We start from the raw sequence: 22,971 nt of genomic DNA, 5'->3' as shown, positions 1-22,971 counted from the left end.
TAGCCTTTCTACTAATATTACCATGATTGTTTGATGTGCAATAATGTTAACACTAGTCAACACATTCAAAACCAGTAGCCAAGCAATCTACCTTAAGGTCATAATTCATTACTCAACAAATTGGCCCACGCTTGATGCTCCTTCACCTCACACCAAGTGGTCACCCACAAGAGATATTGGATTTTTCATAGAAGTGCCATAAGAACAACCAATGGAACACATATGGTAAGTGTAAATCTTGGGGTGATCCGGGTAGTCCACTAGGATCAATCCTTGCACCAAGAAGTTGAGTTAAAAAATAGGGTGGATACTAACTTAGGGTGTCTAGATAGGGCTTCTATTCATAGTGTTCCTCTTGCTCCTAATTAAGGGACACTCCACCTTGCGGTGGGTAATAGACCTTGTGGTCACAAGAGAACCTTAAGCATTCTTGCCTAGTGATCTCCCTATGGTCAAAATCCTATAAGCGATCATACTAAGCGAAGACAAACACTACATTTATCAAGGTTTTGTGTCCTTGATAGCCTTGAGCTTATAGTGGGTTGGAAGAGCTAGGTAATTTTCTTGTCCCCACTTGGGTCATTCCTCTCAAGTTGTCTGAGAGTAGGCCCTTTAAAGGATCCTAACTACCACAAAATAGATCCACTCTCAAGGGTCAAGATTTATGATTCACCTCAAGGGTGAAGAGCATACTCTCCTACCTCGATTGTTTTCCCCAAACATGCCAAGAAGATTGAATTACCCTCTTGCTTTTGAAATCCAAAGGTGGGTCAACATTTCTGATTCACCGCAAGGGTGAGGAGCATACTCTCCTATCACCAAAGAACCTCAATCACAAGTTTAATGTGTCTAAAAATGAACAACTAGTAGATGCGCACTTGAAATAAAAGAACAAGAAAATGTTTGGTTTTTATGCATCGGGCAACCCTACAAACAATCATTGTAACCCTTTTGCATTTGAAGCTTTGACATACATTCTTTTAGGAAATGTTTCAAGTTTTCAAAATGGCAACTTGTAAGCACAATTGTTAGGACCACAAGTTAGCTCTAAAAATAAAAGGAAACCTATAAATGGACCTTTGTAAAACAATTTAAAGACCTGTAAAAAACCAACAACTAGCCAACAACAATTGAAAACTGACCAAAACACCCCAAACAACAAGCAATCTCTGTTAGGTGATAGTTTTTGCTGGAAGACTGTCGTACGATACTTCCCAGTACAACCGTACGATAAAACTTCCCAATGCAATTTTTCATTTTAAGCCAGATGATAGAGTCTTCTATAACAAGGTGATATACTTCAGTATGGTGGTGTGACCCTTTTTCCAACAAAGTATCGCACAACAGTTATTTGAACTATCATATGAAATTGGAAAAATGTTGCACATAAACTACGACTTGAAAAAGAAAAAAAAAGAATAGACAACAAGTGAGAATGCGATAAAAATGGTAAAGCAGAGGACAAAACATGATGTTCTACCCCACGGTGGGTACCAAAAATGTACACTAAGAAAAGTGCACTTCCCTAAACCCTTCTATCCAAGGTTTTCCATAGATTGGAAAGCTTGAAATGGTAGCTTAGGGCTCCCTAGTCATGAAGTGCAAAAGCATACAAATGAGCATAAAATGGCTCTCAACTGAGCCTTAGGAATACAACCCTTGCTAGTAAACCATGAAATGGGAGATTCTTTGAGCAAGAGAAAGAATGCTAGTGTCAAAGAACTCTTGAATATACAATGCAAGGATGAGAGTAAACTAATATGAAATGCACAATGCAACTAAGCTAAGCAAATGAGAGTATTACATCCATACAAATTAGACTATGTGATCTAAACTACTTGCAAAAGAACTACACTATATGAAACTAAACTAGGATGCCATGTGACAAAATTCTATGGATGAAAAAAATGTAGACAAGAAATAGTATTCTCCACAAAAGTTGTCAAGCACTCGAACAGAAAACCTGCAACATAACAATACTCAAGAGTGTGGATCCTTTGAGGGGGAAAGCTCTCTCCCTTTTAAAGCCATATGGAGGGTAGAGATCAAGATTGAGATGGTGGATGATCAATGATTGAATTCAAAAATGAGAGAGATCTGTGTGCACGCACAAGTCAACCAATAGAAAATAAGTTGACTTGTCATATAAGACAAAAGTCTCACAAGCCTTTTCTTTTAATTGCAAAATAGAAAAAGGACTTTATGTGTGCACTTAAGTGGGTTAGAAGAATGGGGTCTTTTATTTAATTAAAAGGGGACATGTTCTTTTAATCAAATAATAAACTTAGGATAGCATGGTCAAACTATAGGTTATAATCAAATTAATTGATTATTAACAATTTGGTCTAGGTAAATGATTAATAAAATTAGACAAAATGCTGAGAAGGGGGCTGATAGTCTAGATGACCATTTTTAGGTGATTACAACTACATAGTTCATAAAGTATCCTCAGTGGTGGATGGGAAGGATAGCTCTTCTCAAACTGATCTTTCTTTGATGCAAGATTATTTTGCTATCTTTGATGATACATGTGTTTTCCCAAAGGTGGTGACTCAAAATGTTGCTACTGTCCCCCTTTTCTACTGTTGGAACTGTTGGTTCGAATGTTGTCCCTTTGGTGGATCTGATCCAACATGTTGTTGCTATCCCTTCTATTGCTCTCCAGAACATTGTTGCTAGTATTGTTTCAGATGTTTTATCTCTTGCTGTGAGGGTGTTGGAGGTTGGTTATGGGGCTGATTGCTCAGATTGGCAGAATGTTGCTAGGAAGGTGGACGATGGATGGACATTAGTAAAAGGAAAAAAAGTTAAGTCCTCCAAACCTTTGTTTGATATGTCTTTACGATCTCAAGAGATGAGACCAAAATGAAAATCTTGATGGTCTGTAATGAATAAGGTTTCAGGTACTTTGAAAAATTGTGGCTTGCCTGCTCTTTTAGAGGCAATTCCTTTTTGTTAGGCTCTCCTAGCCTTCTATGGCTTGTTGTTTCTTTGTTTGTTTGTTTTTTTTTTTTTTTTTTTTTTTTGTTTCTTTTTGGTTTAGGACTTAATGCCTATTTCTTTTGTAAACCATTGGGTTTTAGGCACCCATTAAAACCTGTTTAACTTAATAAAAAATTTAACATTCACAATTTTTGATTTTGTCAAATATTTCTTTATAAACATTGTACAAATTTTTGTGACTTTAAAGCCATTTTGTTAATGATTACTACCCATAATTGAATGAAATGTGTTCTTCTATAAAGAAACCAATCATGTAATGCCCCATCGGCTACATGAGTATAGGAGTCTTCAATGAACTATGATATATATAGGTTATTTTTGACATCTTGACACATGCATGCTAACATGGCATCATTGCAATACTCCTACTTTGCTATCATTGTAAACTTCATTGTTAAAGTTATATCTCACTCTTCTATAGACATGTTAACCCTTAGCTGATATTTGAAATACAATACTTTGATATGTAGAGTAATTGATTATATCAGATAGTAATGCTTATCTACTTGCAATGATGATACTTTCATTTGTTCATTTGGTGATTATGATTATTTTCATAATAATGACACTTTGATTGATTCTAGTTCATTAATGCAATTGCTTTCATGATAATATCGTATGATGTTTTAAATGATGATTATTGTGTATTCATGATGATGAGTTATTTATATTAGATTTTGAAGCTATTTATACTTGTGATTAATTTATAGTACTAATCCCATACTTCCATGCATATGGTGTTTCTCTGTTTTGCATTTCTGTTTGATGTGTCTAATGTGGTGAAGGGAGAGAGTCATTAGTTGCGAGTTAGGATCTAAAAAATGCACCACTCTATACCATTACTTGTTTAGTTTACACACACACACACACACACACACACACACACACACACAAGCACGCATGCACGCACATGCGCACACGCACACACACACACACACACACACACATGCTCATCTTTTATACAGATTTGTAGGTGTTGGGCATCGACTTTCCTATATTTCTAGATGAGCATGTTCTATTGTAATAGCTCAATGGTAAGAATAATGTGATAGGGTAAAAGCACAAATTTGTGTCACCTTTTATAAAGAAACGAGATATCAAAATGCGATAGTTCAACATTAATGACAAAAAAATGGTATTTGTGTTTAAAATATGAAGATGATGTAAATTGATGAAATGTGTATAATTGGATGAATATTATGCCTGTAATTTTTATAATTTTTTTGAGTAATAATTTATTCATTTTATTTTATTTTGAAGTCCCTACTGTAAAAAATATAGGGTGTAGTTCCCGTCAAACAAGTATATGTAAATCATCTTTTTTGTTCTGATTTGAAATATCTTATAGATGACATGTATAGCTAGGGAACAACAAAAGAAATAATTATTTTTGATTTATATTTTCTTTATTATAAGTATTGAAGTTCGACCTTATCAAAATCCAATAGTTTTTTCCTCCCATCAAAACTTCCCTATCAAATCTATACTTTCTTCAAAAAAATTACATATTCATGAAGAGGATTCTCTCATCTAGAGATAAATATGATTTTTTTATTTTTTGATATGATTTACTATTTTTTTCCTTTTTTGAGGGAGCATCTTCTAAAATGTTAAAATATTGACTTATAATATTTTTAGATTATAACATATTATAACTAATCAAAACACTCAAAAATTTATATAATGATGATATTGAATCTGAGATCTATAAAAGTGTATTTTTAGTTTTTGAAAAAAATTGAGTTTTGATAGAGAAATGAGATTTGGCCAAAATAGGTTTTGGTATCATAAATAGTGACACAGATCTGTGCTTTTACCCGATAATGTTCAAGTTCTATTCCAACCTAAGTCTAATTACTTCTTCTAAGAAGGAGGACATGTATCTAACTTCCCACCCTTTTAAACCTGTGAGATTGTCTTTGTGTGTGTAGTTTGATTTTGGTTTCTAGCCAGTTTTGCTCATGTTGTTTTGGATACATTATTTACTTGGTAAATAATTTAATTATGATTTTGGATTTACCACATAATATAAAAAATAATTAGATATTATTGATTAAAATAAATTATTAAAAAATGATGATATTTAATTTTTAAGAAATTAATTAAATATGTGCTTTAATATAAAAGACTTGATTTAAAAGTTTGTACTAGAAAATTAGATAATTAGAAGTTAACATATTAAATATTAAATATTGATTATTATAATTGGCTAACTAACAATGATAAAATTAGAGTTGCATCCAAATAGTGAGTTTGATTATTATAATTAATTAAAATAATAAATTATACTTTTAAAAATGCTTGAACAAATAAATAAAATAGAGAAAAGAAAAGAAAAACTGATTTTGCTTTAGAGTTAAGTAATTATTATGTAATAGCTTTTTAGAAAATTAGAGAACATAAACTCTAGGTAAGGTTAGAGTACTTTGTTAGAGGTTTTTAAAGTTTATTTCACTCACATTGGTTTTGAAGAGCTACTTTGGAAATTGAAGCAAAAGAATTTCTAAAAGTTTCAGAGGGTTGAGATTCTCTAATCATAGCAGTGGATTTGAGGTAGGGTTTGAATTCATTGTAGAAAATTTGATAGAAATGAGATTCTATCTTCCTTGTGTTTTTTAGGTTGCTTGTGAATTTTTTTTAAATAGTATTATTTTAAGTCTCTTAATGTTTTCTGCAAATTTGAGAGAAATACTTCTTTGATCTTGTAGTATAAAACTTGTTTGGGAAATCAACAGATCTAGAAAAGTGTGGAAGGAAAACTATCAATTTAAAAACCTTTTTATTTTAGCAATTCATAGAAGAATTTTGGAGAAAAAACAAATATTATTTGAGTTAGGGTTTGACCAAATTTTTATGTTGATCAAACCCATCGAGGTGCTTATTGTTTCTTTCATTTAAAACATGTAATTTTCTTATTTACTAAATGAGTAAAAAATAAAAAGATTGTTGGAAATTAATTATCTTATCATATTACATATGACTGATTGTTTTAAAAAATATTTCAATAAATAGAGAACTTTGTTTATTGTTTTATTAAATAAATTTGAGGTAGGGTTTGAAACCATTGTAGAAAATTTGGTAGAAATGAGATTTTGTCTTCCTTATGTTTTCCAAGTTGTTTGTGAATTGTTTTTAAATAGTATTATTTTCAGTCTCTTAATGCTCTGTGCAAATTTGAGAGAAATACTTCTTTGATCTCGTAGTAGAAAACTTGTTTGAGAAATCAATAGATCTAGAGAAGTGTTGAAGAGTTTGGAACACTATCAATTTAAAAACCTTTTTATTTTAACAATTCATCAAAAGAATTTTTGAGAAAAAAAAAATATTATTTGAGTTAGGGTTTGACCAAATTTTTATGTTGATTAATCCCATCGGGGTGCTTATTGTTTCTTTTGTTTAAAACATGTAAGTTTCTTATTTACTAAATGACTAAAAAATAAAAAGATTGTTGGATATTAATTATCTTATCATATTACATATGACTGATTATTTAAAAAAATATTTTAATAAATTGAGAACTTTTTTATTCTTTTATTAATTTAAAAAATAAAAATAAAAATTATGTTTTGACAAGAGGCAGGGACCCCATCCCCCACTCCCTACGCAATCAACACTGCTGGTAGTGTGTGTAGTTGCCTCGACAACTACCTCCTCCTAATAGAGAACCACAAAGAACCCATAGGGTTGTTACCTGCGTGGGCCCACCCCAATGGGGGTTATAAAATATAGTAAAAATATTAAATATAATTTTAAAAAATATAATTAAACTTTTTAAATTTAAATTATAATATGTAAACTTTATTTTAAGATAATTACTTTATAATATTTATTATTAATTAAGTTTTTTATATTATTTTAAATTAAATATCATGCAATAGTTTTTTTTAATTAAAATTTGTTTAACTTAAATTACACTAAGAACTATATATGGCTTCAAACTAATTGGTTAGAGTTGTAATTTATCAAATTTATAATTATTAATAGTGAATATTATTAAGTTATAAATAGGATGTTATTATTAATGTTTATGGATTAGAGTTGTCATTATGTATTTGGAATATTTATTCATAATGACAATATCTATATTTGAAAACATGTACCATTATGTTTGATCACATTCGATGACCAAACTAAATATTACGAAACAATTTGATTCAAACCATATGGCTAGTATTTGAAATTTGTTTCATTTGAGTTTTGTAACATTTGTTCAAGTCTTGTGATATTTAGTTCATATTGGTTCTATGTGATTGCTTAGCTGGCTAAGTTAGGATGCATCAGAGGCGTTTTGAGATTTATTTTATGTGATTATTTGACTTGATGTCATCATGAATTTTATGATTTAAATTGAGATTTATGTTTATGGGATTTATCTGTAACAAACATTATGAGGACTTGGGTTTTGAGAACTAATGCATTTTTTAGATTTTCTATCATAGAACCAAATTAAATCATTATTATTTTTGTGGTATGGGACACAATTGTGGTTTGTGAGCTTTGCGAAGGTATTCCTATGAGAGTCATTTGCAATGGGGCTTGGGGTCCAAAGTGACTCTCAGGGAAAATTATTGGAAATTGACTTAATAAGTGACTACTTAATAAACTTTTGTGAATGGTTTTAAGCATTCAACATTATTATTACATACCCTACGTCATATGCAGTGAATGCAATTTATTTGGATATGCTTCATTGTATCAATTTTACTTATGTATTTGCTTATGAGTTTATGTATCTATTTTCATCATGGCTATGCAAATTGTACTTTAGATTTAAAATTAATTAATAGAACTTTCTTAAATGTGACTCAACGTGAAGGAACCCTTAAGGAATAGAAATTGTAATTGTATTTTCTTATGTGTAATTGATCTGTATGCGTATATTGCTTCCACATTGTTATCTCGTGCTTTGTAAACTTTAGAAAAAAATGGTTCAGTGAACATTGTAACATTATAGGTAAATTTCTCTCAGGTTCCTGAGCGAGGCATTACAATCATATTTGATGAATTAGCTCTAAAACCTCAGTTATAAGCAAGGGACTCACCAAATAAGTTGCTATACAAAATGAGAGTGATTTTAAATTCTTGAGAAGAATTTTGAGAAGCATGAAGTTAGGGTGCTCAACTGTTGGGTCCTCTACCCTAGAAAAATAATTTCTATGTGGATTAGTTTGTTTGGTAATCAAAATACTTTAGGACATTAACAAGCACTAGGTTACCCCTTCATTATCTTTAAATTTATTCGTGAAATTGGGGATATGTTTTGCATGTAGCATCAAGTTTGAGTAAATAATATCTTGTTGGAAAGTTGGTTACACTAATCCAAATTTGTAGGTTGTTTTGCTGAATTCTACATCATTTTTTACTTTATTTTTGATTAAGTAAAATAGGTTTTAACGGGTGCTTGAAACCCAACAGTAAATAAACTAAAACTGAATTAAAGTCTAGAGCATGAAGCAAAACAAAAAAAAACAACAGGCCATAGAAGGCCACTAGAACCAATCATAAGAAAACACAACCTCTTAAGGAGTAGACAAGCCTCACAAACCAAAAAACCAATGGAAAAACAAAAATGCCAGGAGAACCGATCAAGGCACAGTATCTTTGACCAACTCTACTGCCTTGAGCTCCATCTTTTCCATTGTCTCTACCGCATCAGTCATCAACTGAATGTCTTCTAGAGAGTCCTCCCTATCCCTCTTCCTCTTGTTCAATCTCATTTTCTCACTTGGGCTCTCAAATGGGGAGTTGACATCCTCTTTAGTTACCCTATTTTCCCCATTGTCTATGTCATCTTTCACCCCTCTGCTAACCTCCATCATAGTATGCAGTTGTTTGATATTATCATTTAAGCCTTTGATAATATTGAGACTCTGGTTAGCAAAGTTGTGGAGAGAACTCTCCATCCTATCCATTCTTTTTTCCATCTCAGTAACCTTGGTGTGCAGATTGCTAATTCTATCTGTCTCATCTTCCCCTTCCTTCCTTTCTAGACCCTACAACCTATTCTTTATCTCTTTTGTTTCATGGAATATCCACTTGATAGACTGATAGTTATCCACCATGTTGTTGCGAGCATTGTTGAGGAGATTAATCCCTACCTCCCCAACATTGTCATTGAGAATCACCATTTTCGGATCAATAAGTTCCTCCAAATGAATTTTACCATCATTTCCCTCTAAGACCTTGGGTTGGATAGTTTCTCTCACCATGCCCATTTTTGTAGTTCAAGTTTCAAAGTTCCTCCATACCATTTTCTTGCCCTTAGAGCCAAAATTACAAGTAGTTTTTTCCATGCTATGATCCTCATTTGTGTCCTCCTAGGTGTTGAGAGGGGTATCCTATCCCTTGCCAAAATCTTGATCAACGTCCGTATTTGTTCCCCTTCTCCTCTTGGCAAGGCTTTCCACTTTCCTGCGAACTAAGACCTTGCTTGTTCCCTCCTCTTTCACAATATTCTTCTCCTTTGTATCCATCCCCTCATCCTCTTCATTATATCCCTCAACATAATTAAACCTAGACTTTATAATTTTACCCGTCAAGCCTTCCCCAACCCTTTTCTTCTTATTTTTTCCCAAATCCTTTATAATCTTGGCCAGCTCCACTTCATCATCTGAATGAAGCCCAACACTATCCTCAGTGTTAGATGGGAGATAGGATCTTTCTGTGTCCTTTGAGGACTCCACTTTATGGGCTATGGATCTACCACAGGTTTGAGGCTTAAAGTTCTCATATATCAGTAACAATAGGCCCTCATGGAAAGCCAGATTAGCATACAATTTCTTCTTATATCCCATGACATTCTTATTAATAGAGAAGAAGAGGTAGTAGGGGATGGAGATTTTAGTGCCATACCTGAAATTGTTAGGGATGAAAAATTGATGGGTATGGAATCTATCATACCTAGTATCCAACATAATGTAAGAGATAATCTCCCTAAGAATGAACCTCTATAGTTTTTAAATTGAAGCTGGTTCATAGTATGCACCTATCTTCACCAGATATTTCATCTCCTTGGCATTCTTAGCAAAGTATTTAACAACATTGAGGGAAAAATTCTTATCCCTAAAGAATTTGATGCCCTCGGAAGGGAATTTGGTGACCTTCGCAATAATAGCTTCATTTACTTGGAAATCAATATTAGAAATCTTAACTTTCCCTTATTCCCAAGACGTGACCATAAATTAAGTAACCTTAGGGTTCCATCCATGCAATTTCTCAATGAAATTTGAAATGACACCTTCCCTCAACTTCTCCCAAACCTTCAACCTCCTTTTCCATTTCACCACTTCACCCTCTAGCTCTTTGTGATGCCTTTCACCCACCATATTTTTGCTTAGAGTAAAAAAAATTATTTTCAAACTCTGAGAGTGAAGAACATAACTCTGATAAATCTCACCAAATAAATTTTTTTCCCTTATCCTCGGAAATGCAATAGTAATTAAGATTACCAATTATCTAGAAAGCATGCCAAAAAACCTCCCAATTAAGATTACTCATGTTTGGCTTGTGCTTATTTTTCATCGCTATAAATGTGGAACTGACAACAGTACCTTTTATAATTACTCTTAATACTTCCCATCCTCCCCTAGATTCTCTCAATCTCAATATACTTTTAGCTATTGTTGAAATCTTGTCACCATTAATCCACGTATATGATGTGTCCCTTTCGACCGCCTCCTCAACCATCTAGTAAGAGACCAAATTTTCCTCTCTAAATTCATGTGACACATAGACCCTCTCAAAAGTAAGCAAGATTTTTTTGTCTTCTTCCACCGAATTCTTAATAGACTAGGATGGAGGATGTTTACATTGGAGGCATTTTATGATGTTATTAGAGTCCCCCTCAAGCCAAAGATATTTAACACCAATATATTTTTCTAGCTTAGTAGTTTGAAGGACAACACATGCCTTAGTGAAGAAATTATTTTGGTGCCCCAGAGGGAAGGTAACTGTCGCTATGACATAACCATAGTAATTTCTAATCACCCCACCACTGCTCACTATTCCTGGATTACCTTTTGCTGCCCCATCGAAATTTTCTTTGTGCCACCCTACTAGGGTCAAAGACCATTGACATTCCTTTATTCTTTTTTGTTTGTCATTACTACTTTTGGCATCTCCTACAAATAGGTTAGATCCTTTGCAAAAAGGGTAATTTCCCAAAAGGGTATTAAGAATTTTACTTGACACAATTTTTGTAGGAAGGTTGGCATCCTTGAAAATTTGACTATTGTGTTCTTTCCATAATCCCCAACCAAAGAGGGGCAGAGCCCATTTACTGATGGCTTGAAGACCAAAACCCTTCCAAGAATCATCCCATTTCCTAAAGAATTCAATAGTCGAGGTAGGGGCACACTAGTCAAAACCAAAACCTTGACTAAAAATAGACCACACCTCTCTCATGAAAGAGAAATGAATAAACAAGTGGTCCATAGACTCTACTTGGTTTTTGCATATAACACATGTATTAGGAATATAGAGACCCCTTTTGCTGCGATTGTTAATAGTAAGAACCCTATTCTAGAGGAAAAGCCAAAAGAAGATATTGATTTTAGGAATAAGGCTAGGGTACTAGGCTTTTGCCCATACAAGTTTGGAATCCTGCTTCATCTAAGCATGGTACCCAAAAGCCATTGAGTAAATTCCACTAGAAGTATTCTTCCACACTAACTGGTTTTGATCATCATTCAAAATCACTAAGTGTAGGATAGCCATCAAAGGTTTAAGATCCTTAGAGATTAAAGAAAGGTCTCTTCATTCTTGGCCTAATCTATAGTCACTGAAATTTCTACCAAACCTCTAAATGTAAGTATTAGCCCATCTATCAAAAGTAGGAAAATTGAGGAGAGGCCACTGGAATAGCCAGTTGTCCTACTAGAAAAGAGTGTCATTACCATTTCCTACTTTCCTTTTCGCCTTGCATTTGGTAGTTTCTCTGGCTTTGAGCATGCCATTCTAGATATTTGATCCACTGGGAATGGAGTCATCATTGAACATGTATCTTATGGAAGGTCTCTGAAGGTATTTATCTTCCATGATATCTCACCAATCCACATTGCCAGAAAGGATTCTCCAAATCTATTTTTCTTGAAGAGCTTTATTGAAAGGTCTCAGTTTTCTAATACCCAAAACCTCATAGTGTTTGGGGAGGCACACATTATCCCAAGAAATGAGAGGAAATCTCTTGTGGTCTTTTGAACTAGACCATAGAAAATTTCTTTGGATCTTCCCATAAGGTCAGCATACTTGCAAGGAATCCCAAAGAGAAGTTTCCTTTGGATCTTCTCCATAAGGTAGGAAGATTCTGAAGGGTGGATTTGACCAACTAACATTTGCCAACTTGGCTAAGGGTTATACCCTTTGAGCTAATCAATTTATTATTAAACCTATCAATAAGACTAATCCAGAAAGAATCAGGGGGTTTGAGGCCCATAGGGAGACCCAAATAGGTCAAGGGAAGGACACCTATGCCACAACCCAGAATATCAGTTGTCTTCCTCTTCCTCATAGCTGAAGTATTGGTGAAGAAGAAAAAGCTCTTGTTCTAATTAATGAGCTGCCCTAATTCCCTAGTATAAGATCTCAAAATGTTTTTGACCACCCTGGCTTCCCCAATTGAGGCTCCTCCCCCCCACCCCATAACAATGTCATCCACAAATTGTTGATGAGAGAAAACTAGGGGGTGAGAAGAAGGTTTGATACCTTTTCAAAGCCCCTAAAATTTCATTGGCTAAAATCATCCTTCCCAAACACTCAGCCAAAATGATGAAAAGAATGGACGATAGGGGGTCACCTTGCCTTAATCTTCTTGAGGGTTTGAAGAACGCTGATGGAGAACCATTGATCAAAATAGCCAAAGAGGAATTAGAGTTTAGTTGGTTTATAACCTTGCAAACCTTAGAATCTAACCCAAAGGATCTAAGAACCATGAAGAGAAAAGACTAGTCCACCTGATCATAAACCTTGGATAGGTCTAGCTTGAGGAGAAAGCCTTCTCTCTTTCTTTCTTCCAAAGAGTGGAAGACTTTGTGAATAGTCATGACAAAATCCATGATTTGTCTCTCTATTACCAAACCAGACTACGAAGGAGCAATAGTAATAAGGGGGATCTTGATAATCCTATTAGATAGTACTTTAGAAATAATCTCATAGAACAAGTTGTAGAGGCTGATAGGTCTGAAAAGATCCATAGAATCCATCCCTAACACTTTAGGGATAAGCAGTAAGAAAGTTGCATTTACCTCCTCGAGAAGACTTTTAGCTCCAAAAGCCTCTTGAACCACTTTGATAACATCCTAGTGGACCACTTCCCAGAACATTTAAAAGAAGAAAGTAGGGAAACCATCTGTGCCCAAAGATTTGTTTGGAGGGAGGGAGAAAACTACCTGCTCAACTTCCAAAGGGGGAAGAATAGCCTTAATTATAGAGTTATGTTATGGCTGGATCAAATCTAGGATATTAGAGATAATATCCTACTGATCTTCTTCCGGTAGATTAAGATCTCTCATCAGAAGATTAGAGAAGAAAGAGATGGCCTCTACCACTATATCTTTTTCTTCCTCCAAAAAAACATCCCCCAACTTGATTCTACTGATTCTATTATATAATTTTTGTTTTAGAGTGGAGATATGGAAAAATCTAGTGTTTTGACCCCCCTCTTTTAACTAGATAGTTCTCAATCTTTGTTTCCAATAAGCCTCTTCTTGACGAATAATATTGTGAAGCTCAGTAAGAATTTTTTCTCTCTCTTCCAGTCTCACCTCATTATATCCCTCCTTCTGAATAACAACCTAAATAATGATGAGGTCCTTTGAGATCTTAGCATTGGATTGGAAAATGTTACCAAAATCCAACTTATTCCACTTCTTGATATTGAGCTTGATATTTTTCAACTTCTTGGCCACCTTGAACATGGTGGTACCCTCTATGTGAATGTTCCACCACTCTAAGATATGAAAGGAGATATCTGGGTGGGAAGTCCACATTCTTTCAAATATGAAGGGGGAGTTACATTTAATGACAATGGGGTCTATGGTGAGAGAAATAGGAGAATGATCTGATCCATTTGTGCCAATAAAGATAAATTGTAGTAGATTGAATTCATCCAATCTAAAGATATGTGAGCCCTATCCATCTGCACTTGGATGCAATCTCTGCCTACTATTAGACTAGGTGAAGAAGCCTCCCTAAAGATCAACATCTAGCAAATCCAAATGATTGATGAAATCTGAAAGGTCCTACTTACTATCCAGATCCGATGCCAAACCCCCTAGTTTCTCATTGTCCCTTAAGGTGGTATTAAAGTCCCCCATAATGATACAATTTTCCACATGGAATCCTTTTAAAATATTTCTAATAGTTCCTCCCACCATTCTTAGAATTAGGAGCATAGAGATTCAAAAGATACCGACATTCATGCTTTTTGATATTAAGAACTTGAATGAGAAGAATATTACCTTCACCATAGATAAGACTTGGGACTTGGAAAAGTTAGAGTTGTAGAGGGTAAGAAGAATCCCCAAGGCCCCATCAAAATTTGTAGTGAACCACTCCGTACTCCTACTTAATGAGATTCTCTCCATAGTCTCCTTTTTCATTTTGGTTTCTTGAATATGCATAAAATTTGGTCTGTGATCCCTAATCATATTTCTAAGTACCTCTTGTTTGTGAGATCCTTTTAGCCCACATATGTTCTAAGATATGACCTTCATCTCTTCTTTGTAAGGCAGGTCTCTTGGATGGTCTTTTGACTCCCATCCACTAGATTCCTTTTGATTTCCTCTTTCCTATTCTGGTTGTGACTGTTCCTTCTAGGGTTTTAGGTTTTTCTCCAATATCAGCTTTCACTCTACTCTTGGTAGCAGCTAGGGAAACTAGAGAAGGGTCTCCACTCTTCTTTTTCTTTCTAATCGTAGTCCATAACTCCTATCCCTCATCTGTACAACTCACAAAAAGAGCCTCTATTCTAGTTAATTGGCCTGGCGATGAGGATCTAACCATTTCTATCACTCTTGAAACCTTCCCTAGAGATGCCACCCCTAGGCTAAGGCTAATACTAGATTCCCTAGGGGAGGGACCATAATTTCGAGCAACATAATCATGCCCTACAAGAGCTTGCGTGTTGGGGACTTGAGATATATCTTCTTCTGTTGTATAATTAATGCTTACAATCCCTAACTTCCTAGAAAAAAATCCCCCTTGAAATTATCCTCCATAGGATTTGAAATTAGAAATATAGTAGTATCCTTAGATTCTCTTCAAAGAGTAACAACCTTAGTGCTTGCCTCATCTGTAGCCCACTGCTGAGCTACCAAAGGCTTAAGTGTATCAACTTCCATAATGGAGATTCCTTCAGAATTTGCCCCTTGAACCACAAGAATAGCTAAGGGCTGGGCTCCCACCTAGTCCTCTTGTTGTCGTTTGGGCCCTCCTTCATGATTCACAATTTCCTTTTGTCTCCATACCTTTTCTCCCTCATTGGTGTTCTTCATTTTGTCTTTGGAAATGACCTTGGCCTTATTCTTGTTCTGCGACTATTTCTTGGCTTTTTCCTCCTGAAATCTAGGGCATAACTTAGCCACATGACCTGCCTTCTTACAATGAAAGCACACAAAAGTAACACTTTCAAAGTATAACTTTTGAATATGCATTCCTAGTTTAGAGTGAAGATACACAACCTCCAACATGTCTCTACCCTCATTGAACCCAATACAGATTTGAGCATATGTTAATTGAATTCTTGACACCATAATAAGGTCAATGGATAAAAGCTCCCCAAAAGATTTAGCTATGCCATCAAAAAAATATTCATACCAAAACTCCATTGGAAGTTCAGGAAGGTGAACGCAAATAGGAGCTTGGACAAGGAAAGAGTCATTAAGCTCCAGCTTTGAGGTCCATTTCTGCAAAGCAAGGGTGGAACAACAAAAGGACCAAAACTTTGTGCAAAGGATCCTTGTAAGATCTTCCAGGCAATAGAACTTGAAGGAGAGGAATCCCTTTTCCATAGCCATAATCTCAACATGACCTTTCAGGTCTCATTTGTTTCTAGCATAGGTCTATACTATATCTATATTTGGCCTTGGTCCAATGAACTTCCCAACCAGAGAAGAGGCCATAGTAGCAATTTTATGGTTTACTAGCTCATCAAGAATCTCTATAGCATATTGCAGCTTTTCCTTGTCTAAGATATCCTTTATCACTAGGAAGGAGGACTTGCTTGTAGGTTATATACCAAAGAGAGAAGACCACCAACTCGTCAAAACTACATCGAGGAGTTTATGAGAAGAGTATAGGCCCGACATAGTCTGACCTAATCTCAATGCATCTTTCTTGTGCTCCTTCCTTGGTTCATGTGGGTCCTCATTCCTAGAGGTAGGTTCATTCCCCTAGTCATCCTCCTCCTAGTAGGCCCCATAACTCTTCTCTGCACCATCCTGGACTGAACTACATATACGAAAATTCAAATATCTGATCTTGCCAATTCCTGCTCCTACTCCCACTCCCTCTCCATGTGCCATTAAGATTTTTAATCTCTTGTTATATCTCTATCATTTTTTTATAGGTCCTTAAAGTCAACATTTAGTTTTGTACTTCTAAGACTATATATTGCACGTCTAGACTTAGAAAATAGACATCATCATAAAGCTATCAAAGTCTTCTATCTAAATATTTTTAAATATTTTTTTATAATTTGCTCCATGTATGTTTATTCAGGTTTGTTGGTATAATTAAGTATTTACTAATTACTCTTAATTTAAGTTTGCTTAGGATAATACATTTGCATATTAATTGTCATTGAGATACATAGAAGTTTGTACTTTGTTTTAGCACATTGTGCAGATGAAATACACTTGCACTTGGTTGTTGTCTCACACCGCTTTGTTTGTAAGATCCACCTTTGTACTCTTGTTAGTACTTTTCGATAGGCTAAATACTATTGTGACACATTTTAAATTTTAGGCTTTAACTAGTGATTAAATTTTTTGGTTTGTATGACTCAGAACTAATTGATTTTAATTTTTGTTATCAAATTAATATGTTGCATAGCATAGATGCAAGATTTTTAACTTTACAATTTTTAGAAAATATTTTGGTAAGATTTGATTGGGTGAATTCATTTAGCTCTTACATTGGTTGGGTTAGTTGATTTTTATTCAGGTGAATGTGATTCATTTTTAATAGTTTTTTAATGTAAATGGGTTGGTTTATATTTTTATATTTTTAATATTGCCTTTTTTTATAATATATTTTTTGTCATTCAATTAAAAATACTAAAACAAATATTTCTTATATTATACAATCTTTTAAGAAATATTATTATTATAAAGATATTATAATTTATTTATAATATAGTAGTATTACATGATATATATATGCAATAAAACATATATATCAATAATTATATTAATAAATAATATATAAATCTAAATTATAATTAATATCATTATAGAAAAATATAAATATATAATATTTTTATTAATTAAGATATTTTATAAACTATAATAAATTTATTAAATTAAAAGTATATTTTTATAAAAAATAAAGGCAAGTACTAAGTCACTATGTGGCACTTATTTATCATCCTCTCATTGTTGCACATGTTGCACACATTTTAGTGCACACTTTGGTAGACATGTGATTACACATTGTCTAGTTCCTAACTTATATCTTGCATCACTCCTAGTTATCATGTATTGCCTATATATTTAGGCACATCTAAATATCATTAGGTGTCTTATCCATTATCATCATTGAGATTCTCATTTGATCATCACTTTGCCTATCTCTTTTGTGCTATCTTTTGAGCTTCTAGACTTGGCATTTTCATTCCTTGGCTTAGAAAAATTCTTACATGATATCAAAGCTTGAGGTAGATTCTTATATGGTGCAGAGCTAAATGGGTGTTCATTTCATAACCATTGGAGAGCCTTGTTTGCTTCAACCTTTGGAGGGCTGCTATTTAGATCCAGGATCAATATGTTGATGGGAGTATTTTGAGCATGATCATACCTGGCCATTGCATTCAAGTGGCCATTTCTATGAATTTTGACTATAAATTAATGTACATTAGGCAAAATTCTAATTTGAGGTAAAAATATTTTACAAGATCCCTTATAATCTGATTTGCACATTGATGATATAGATCTAAATTTTTTAATCAAAATAAATTTGAGATAGGACGAGTCATGATATTTATGATTTTTGACTATAAATTTGCTTATTAGAAAAAAGTCTAATTTGACTTAAATTTCAATTACAGGTAAGACCCCTTAGAGTAAGATTTATACATTGACAATACAAATAAAATTCTAAAAATAAATATGATTTTTTTGTGGGATGTTTTTAAATTTTGTTACTATTATTTTGTGCTTATATTCAACCAACATTAATTTTTTCTAAGATAAGATTATTTTGTTAGATCAGCCTGGTTTGTCAGTTATCTAATTATCTTTTTATAGATGCACTCATACAGAATGTCCAAAAGTTTAGTAGATGAATCCCAAGATTGGCTTCTTATCATACCACACACCATTTCTTTGCTTTCCAATTTGTGGGTTCTTTAATTTAAATTTAAAGAGCCTAAACATCATCAGCTCACACATTTCAGATAAAATCCCATTGCATATAGTAATTAAAATGGCCCACGAGCAATTAAGCATGACCTCACTCCAATATTTAATCTATTGACGCACACCGTGACTTCCATGCAGAGCATTTCATTTTCTCATATCTCTCACATGGGTCACTCTATACTATACACTACAAAGAGATCCAACCATCACCATCACCATCATTTGACACTGCTTCATATCATATCTCCACTGGCCAAGTAGCATGATCCTGCCGTAGACATAGAACCTCAACACATTGCTATCTGTAGTGAGGTGAATTTGTTTTTGTTTTATTTTTCCAATTTTCCTTGTATTTTGGAGATTTTTGAAGTCTTAAAATTGACGGTTGAACCATCATCACTTGGCCTTATCTCATTTTTTCTTTGCCAAGAACTAGATCTTCGATATTAAGCTGCGGATTGCATCATCAAATCATTATGTTAATTTTGATGACCATATAACTATCATATTTGGCATGTGTCATTTTTCCATGATGGGCATCCAACCATCAAATTTTGCCTAGGGTTATTTTGACGTCAGCCTAGTTTGAGCTTTCATACCCCTCTTGATTCACAGTTTGGATTTTATGTCCATCTTAAGAAGCCATGACTTGGTCATCCAAACTCTAATATTAGTGCAATTAATTTTTTATTTTGGGTGAAATTTCTTGAATTTTTCAGTGGTGCAATTATTTTCTAATTTTGGTAAACAAATTTTTTAGAAAGTGTAGATTTTGGTGATTGGACCTGTTCAACCCTTGATTTTCCAACTTCACCAAGCTTCGTTTGGGCTTAGATGGACATATTTTTAAGTGTCATTTAAAAAAAAAAGTTAATAAATTTTAGAAAATAACATATATTTGCTATCATAATATTGTCTTCTTTTGGGTTATTTTTAGTGATGAATATTCACAATTTTGTGAATTTCAAAATTTTTTTGCTAGTAATTTGGCTAATAATTTAAGATTTTTTGCAACCTAAATTGCCATATTTTTATTAAGTTTAGTTCTAAAATATTTAAAATTGCTCAATAATTTATTTTATTAAAATTTTTAAACTCAAGTATTCGTCACAATATTCACTACATGATTAGATTTGATTCACCTAAATATTATATATTAGTGAAGAAATTAAAATTAATTCACCAATAATTATTATAATTATTAGTTACTTTAGGGATATATTACCAATATTTAGTTTTCACTATTGATTTAAAATATAATGCAATTATCCTCATAATTTCCATGAGATAAAACATGCTCAATTTTGATTTGTAATATTCCATGATGATTAGCAAACTTCTTATTATTATTGAGATTCGCTGATATTTTCTACTAAAAAAATGTGATTCCAAAATAATTGCCAATGTAAATAATATTTAAAATAAAAAAATTGAGAGATTCACTGATAGAAATAATTTGATTTTTCAAAATAATGAAAGATTCGCTAATAATTTATATCTTTTTTTGGAGGGGGGTTTCTTAAAGTTTACCTTGGTCTTCTTTGGATGAAAATTTCACTTTCAACACTTGGTATATTTTGGCCTATTGAATATTTGTATTTTGTGGATCTTTTAATAATTTTGCCCTATCGTATTGAGTTTTTTATTGCTTCATATTTGTTGTTTTAGTAATTAGAAGTAGAAGCCCACTTTGAGAAAATTGACCTCGCGACAAATGTATACACCCTATATATAAAGTGCCAAATCATCTATTCAAGGGGAGGGTAGAGGGATTTTTTGACTCATTACATTTTAGGGGGTGCTTTGATCTTTGATTTCATGTGAGAAGTACATCATGGAAGTAGAAATATATCCCATTGTCATACATTTGACTAGGGATAATTATGCATTATGGGAAAAAGAAATCATCACACATTGCAAATGACTTAATATATTGTCTAATCTTAGTGGATTCATCCCCGAGCCAAAGAAAAGTGGAAGCAACAAGTTTGGCTAATCAGAAGTTCTCACATTAGTGGTGTGATTAGTACAAGTATCTTTTACATTAAACAACATCCACTCTACTCTAAGATCAAGTATAATTTTTTACCTCACCCATTTTGGAATGTTTTGGAGATCCACACTAGATTGTCTTAATCTACTTGATGATGTAGATGGTAATGATACATTAGCGGAAATTACAAATTTTGCAGTCCATGAGATTCTTACTGATCCAAATCCTCCTCTTGTAGTACCTACTTCTTTAGTTGAGATCACATCTTCTATTGTCATGATGATGCTTATTCACACAACCATGGATTCAGGTGATTTAGTGCAACATGACATTCCTTGTCTTCTAGATATAACTTCTTGGGATGACTTCTTGAAAGACATTGCAGGTTTGTTTTTGGGGTCTTGTATTGAGGACTTGGGAGACATAAATGATGATATTCATCTTCAGGGTGCATTGAATTGGTGAATATTCTCCTTCTAGAAAATTTTGGGATTACTTGGGGTTGAAATTGATGAATATGAAGCCATGCCATGGTAGTCAACTCACCCATACTTATGATAATGATCGAGTATTATGTGTAATACATCACCAATCATATTTTACCTTTCATGTCATTGCTCATTGTATTCGTCTTGAATTAGGATGACTTGGTTATTGTAACTACATCTAATTTTGCCAATTGGTATTACATTTTATTCATATGACTTTGTCCATTTGGCCTACTATCATTAAGTTTTAATAGCTCGTGTCCATCCATTTCACCTATGATTATTGATTCCAAATTGGTCGAGTGGGCACATTTGGCTAAAATTGAAAAAATGGAAGGTGAATTCATTATTTCATAAATTTGATATAAATTCCAATTCTAAACATTGTGTGGACTTTTAGATTTCTTAATTTTTTTTATCCTATCAAATTTTTTTGGAGCTTTGTGAGTCTGCATTGGCATCTTGATTTGGAATTTTGTAATCCTATAACACATTACACAACAATTAGAATTCTAGAGAAAATGTGAAGGAACAAGGTATGCAATAATTTCTTCACACTTATGGACCACTGCTTGAATATTATCATCATGATTCATGAATTCTCTCTACACTATCGAATGAAAATCTTATTGGCATATGCAATGCCAGGATATAACCATCATTATTCATTTTCTAATTGCAATCTTTCAAAAATATGCAACTGTGTTATAAAGTTATGAGATTTATGTTTTCAAAATACCATACATTCATTCTAGAGTGTAGACCATTGTATTGCTATTGATTTTAATTTCTAGTGAGAGGTCAAACAAGTGCGACTCTCCTCAGGGTTGTGAAGGGATTGAGATGTCATGGGAGGGTGAGTCTTAGACTAATACTACTCAATCTTAGGGAAGTGAAGGGATTGTTTGTGGAAGGCTACATGTTGAAAAGGGTAACACTCCCCATGGAAGTGAAGGGATTGGAAGGCCATCAAAAGGCCTAAAAATTAGAGATATTACCATAAAGGCTTTCTTTGGAGTTGGCAACATTTATGGTCTATCAACTTGTGCAACTGCAAGTGTAGAAGCCAATCACAGTAGCTTACTACCACCACAAGTGTGGGTTTCCATCGAGTTAGATCAAAATGCATCAAATGAGGATAATGATGTTAGAACAACAAAATATGTTGTAAGGGAAAAACATAATAAAAAAATTCAAATTTATGAAAATACTAGGATTGAAGACAATATTGAGGTTGGTACAAAGAAAATAAAAAGGAATATAAAAATGAGGAGGGAGTGGGAAATGAAAATGAATTTTAAGTTTGATTGGGTAGCAAAATACTAGCTCATTGAACCAATCCAAATAAATGATGAACAACCAAAGAATGTAGGTGTACAATTTGTACCTAGAAAACTAAAGAGAGAACAAGTTGCAGCTAAAGTTTGACACTATAGAAAAACATATTGGTAAGGTTTATGAAAAATACACAATAAACATAAAGGAATACCAGTAGTGAGATGAAAAATCAAAGGAATAACGTCTTCATGTTAAGTATGCCATAGAATATGAAGAACATAACAAGAGAATGACAGTAATTGGTACTAATAGTAGTGAAAATATAATCAAGACTAGGCTTCAACAGGTAACCAATAATGCAAACCCAACAAAGACTGTGTAGATGAGTGTTAATTTTCATATTCTGTCTAGAGGTTGTCATATGAGAGACTTCTTAAAAAATAGTAATTTTTTTTGAGAGTTCCTCACTATCCTATGCCAAATTGGTTAGCAAGAGTTGGATGAGAAATGACAAACTATCTTGTTGAGGTGGAAAAGAAAAATTTCTAAGAGAGAGTAAAAGAATCCAAATTCATTTAATTATTCCATAAATGAAGTTATTGTGGTAGATAACACTTCTTGGGTTTGTATGCAT

The sequence above is a fragment of the Cupressus sempervirens genome, chromosome 8, assembly GCF_028749045.1.
Source record: "Cupressus sempervirens isolate cs-2001-9-10 chromosome 8, ASM2874904v1, whole genome shotgun sequence".
Lineage (NCBI taxonomy): Eukaryota > Viridiplantae > Streptophyta > Pinopsida > Cupressales > Cupressaceae > Cupressus > Cupressus sempervirens.
The sequence above is the reverse complement of the archived record's forward strand: the minus strand, read 5'-3'. Positions refer to the sequence as shown.